The 4,085-nt window shown below is 58.7% G+C and overlaps 1 pseudogene; it reads right to left on the minus strand.

Moving 5' to 3' along the window:
- Nucleotides 1-1,172: 1,172 nt before the first annotated feature.
- Nucleotides 1,173-3,863, minus strand: LOC129472127 (myotubularin-related protein 5-like; annotated as a pseudogene).
- Between the last annotated feature and the right edge of the window lie 222 nt (nucleotides 3,864-4,085).

The raw sequence follows: 4,085 nt of genomic DNA on the forward strand, positions 1-4,085 counted from the left end.
GGCATAGAAACCTGAGCACTCGACAGCCCTGAAGGGGAAGCCGGGCTTCCTGATGCCTGGAACATTCCTTGAGCCTTTCCTTGCCTTTGTTCTCCCACACCTGGGCAGAGGCCATCCATGTTGGGCAGAGTTCGAGGTCTATGTCTGCACTGGCCTAGGCCTCAGGGGATGGGGCCTTGGTTTTTTTCCCACCAAAGCCCATAGAGTAGGATAGGGTGGGGAGGGGAGGGGAGGGGAGGGGCAGCACACATGTCTAGCTTTCGCTGCGGGCCCTAGACAGGAAAGGTCACTGAAGGGACAGAGTCCCAGCGTCCAGCTCAGCAACATCTGGCTCACGGCCTGCCTTCCCAGCATGTCCCAGAGGCCCTCGAGGACAGAGTGGCAGGTGACAGCACTGACATTACTGCCAGACTTCCTGGCCACTGCCACCCACCGGGAGGGGCTTTGGGGAAGGCATCTGGCCTTTCTGTGTCCAGTATAATAAAAATAAGAGCCGACTTTTATGGAACACTGACTCAGCTCCAGGCTCTGCTCATTCAGTCCTCACAGTCACTGAGATAATGGACTTCAGTGTGTAGAACCATTCGTGGCAGCTGATATGTGCCCAAGAAACACTGACTTATTTCCCGGGGGCTCTTTGAAGGCTCTTGGTGTTTATCTGAACACAGAAGATGGAAGGGGGGAAAGATGAAGGGAGGAGGGGGGGAGAGAGGGACCAGGCTGCAGGGTCAAATGTCCTGAAATAAATGCTTCACTTCCCTGGAGGTGATTTGTGGATGATTTGTCTTGCTCTGGATGATTTAATTTATTTATTTATTTATTATTTTTTTTTGGCGTTAGCTCTCTGTTTATACAGACTCTGGTTCTAGAAACAACTCGCCTGCAGCTGGCTGGCTGGACCAGCACACACTGACAGAGCTGGGCTATTTACAGGCCCATTGCGGGCTGCATCTTGGTCACCTCCAGGGACGGTGCTCAGCTGTGACCCCAAAATAAGTTAGGGCCAGCTGGGCGGGGCGGGACAGGGCTAGGGGCTGTATGTACCATGTGCTGGGGGCTCAGGGCCTCAATATTGTTGAGGGCTGGGGCAGTAAAGATGGCTGGGGCAGCCCTGCCCACCCCTAGTGGTCAGTAACGACCGGAAGCAGAGCAGCTGGGCAGGGCCGGGAGGCTCAGGTGTCTGACAGGCAGCTCTGGATCCTGTCCACCCACTGCTGGGCCAAGGGCATATCCTGGGCACAGATGTTGTAAATGCAAAGTGTTGTCTTCACGTCAAAGAAGGCCTTCTCATCCATGATCTTAGGGTGTGCCAGGTGCCACAGCCTCCACCTCCGCCAGTTGATGACACCCTTGCACTGTGTCCACACGGTGGTTGTAGTAGCACAGCTGGTGTTGGTCTTGTCCAACGTGAACCAGTGGGCCTTCCAAGCCTTCATGAAGGCCCCCTTCTTCTACAGAGTGCCTTCATTGGACCCGTTCTCACTCTCAGCTGTCTGGAACTGGCTGCACAGGGTGCTGGTACCGCGACGGGCAGCCTGGCAGGAGCCAGATGCGGTTGAGCCACTACTCTGGTCGCTGTCCAGGCTAAGGCTCACAATGGAGCCCACGGGCCCCTCCTGCAGTCACACACCCAGCAAACGGTGGTGGTGGGGGGCAGTGGACACTAGAAGGGAGCTAGGGGTGCCACTTCCGTCTGGCCAGCCTTCTAGGCGCTGTGCAGTCTTCACCTGGTCCCAGGTGTCCTTCCACCACTGAGGGCATTAGCCCAGCTCTGTCTCCAGCCTCTGCAGCTCCTCCAGCAGGAGTGAGATGGCATCAGGCTGGGGTCAGGGGCAGCTGTCGTAGCAGGGCCACACCACGCGGTACCTGTGCTGGGAACGCCTCCGTCAGACCGTTCTTCCTCCGGGGGCTCAGGGGGCCCCTGGCCCAGTTCCCAGTCATAGGGATGGCCCTCGGCCAGCATCTCCTCAGTGTAGAAATCTCACACCTTCAGGTTGGACACGTAGCTGTAGGGCTGTAGGAGCTCTGTGTCCTCGGGTACATGCATGTAATTGTAGAGGGTGTCCTCTTGCTCAGCCGGTCCACATATTCCCACAAAGACCTGCACAGCAGCTAGCCCCTGCGTTCCCCTTTCTCCTCATATAACAGCCCCAGCTCAATGCTCTCAGAGTCAGAGTCAAGTAGGAAGGTCCGGAACGGCGGGACATATGATGGCACCTGAGGAACCTGAGGTAGAACTGGCCGAACTCGAACTCCACGGGGAACTGCAGATGGACCTGGTGTTACGCAGTCCAGGAACTACAGGAAGGCAGGTGTGACGCCGCTGCTCTGCCCAGCCAGGGTGTGGGCTCCACGGTGGCTGAAGGGATGACTGAAGGACAACCACTTCTTCTCTACTAGCAGGCGGAAGCCCTCCAGCGTGCAGTAGAAGGGGTCTGAGAGCAGCTGCACCAAAGATACCACCTGGGAGGTGATGTCCCAGCCATCCTCCAGGCCCACCAGCACAGAGGAGTCTGAATCCAGGGGCTCCACCACCAGCACTGACACCTGCAGCAGCTTGTGAATTGGGGTCAGCCGCTCCGAGTCCTCCAGCAAGCCCAGGAAGGAGGCTGGATGGGGCTCAGCAGCGGGGCAGCCCAGGACACATGCCTTCAGCAGCTTCTTGAAGTTGGCCTTCACCTGCTGTTCCTCGAATACCTCAGTGGGCACCAGCTCCCACTGCTGCAGGGGGTCTGGCCGCACACCCTTGAGCTGGGCTTTGTTCCCGAGGACGTAGAGGGCTGCTCGCTGCAGCCGCAGGAAGCCCGGGTGGGCGAGGGGGCCCTGTTGCCTGGGGTGGGGCCAGCACGTCTCTGCCAGCTAACCAGGAGCCCATATCAGTGCCAAGCCCACTGCTGTGCCCGCTGGTCTGGACACTGCCCCACTTACTTCGGGGTGCAGTCCATCTGGAGGGCAAGGGTGCCGTGGGGTTGGACAGTGTGATGACCCTGGCGCTGGGGCTGGGAATGTGACTGCCCATGTGAGCTGAGGAGAAGCCAGTAAGCATGTTGCGTCCCAACGCGCTGGCATAGTGGGGCATGGAACTGACCACAGCCTGCAGGTACTTCTCCTGCTCCAGGCTACTAGAGTCCATCTGGGACTGGCCTGGAGGAGGTGTGTTCTGGGCCTTGAAGAGGCTGAGGACACCTCTGCCCTGCAGGTCCCCAGAGCGCAGCAGCACTGCCTTGGACCACCTGCTGCACCAACAGACCACCGGGAAGCGGTTCTGGCAGTAGCAGCGGGACACCCGCTGCAGGGCGTTGTCCTGGACACCCTGGGGCACAATCAGCGGCCCCGGGTAGCTGCAGCAGTTGGTGGTCAACATGTGGTTGACCAGAGAAATGCGGAAGGGCTTTGGCCCAGCTCAGGCTGCTGCTCAGGGTGCCCAGCCCGAGGTGCTGCTAGCTGCGGCAACAAGCCTCTTCCACCAGGCTGCTGATGGTCATGCGGTCTGAGGGCTTCAGAGCTGAGGACGGGGTTAGCGTGCTGGGCTCCAGCTCCTCTGACACTGAGATCTCGTCCCCCTGGTCTTCAGGGGGCGGCTGGCCCCAGTGCTGCCAGCTTGGGGGGTTATACTTCTTGCGAGTGACATGCAGGCACCCGATGGTCTTCTTGGCATTCTTGACCAGTTTGCGGGACAGGGTTCCGAGGGAAGGACCCTTGTCCTTGGTGACTCAGGGTGGTTGGCCAAGTGTATAGGCAGAGCCCAGGGTGAACGCCAAGGTGGCTCTGACGTCCGGCGGGTACCACAGCTTATGCAGCTGCCTGCGGAAGTTGCTCTGGATGATTTTTAAAGCTCCCTTTGGCTGGGCGCAGTGGCTCATGCTTGTTATCCCAGCACATTGGGAGGCTGAGGCAGGATTATCCCTTGAGCCCAGGAGGTCAAGACCAGCCTGGGCAACACAGGGAGACCCCCACCTCTACAAAAAAAAAAAAAAAAGTTAGCTGGCTGTGGTGCTGCACGCTTGTAGTCCTGGCAACTCAGGAGGCTGAGGTGGGAGGATCACTTGAGCCCAGGAATTTGAGGCTGCAGTGAGCTGTGATCA

The sequence above is a fragment of the Symphalangus syndactylus genome, chromosome 22, assembly GCF_028878055.3.
Source record: "Symphalangus syndactylus isolate Jambi chromosome 22, NHGRI_mSymSyn1-v2.1_pri, whole genome shotgun sequence".
NCBI lineage: Eukaryota > Metazoa > Chordata > Mammalia > Primates > Hylobatidae > Symphalangus > Symphalangus syndactylus.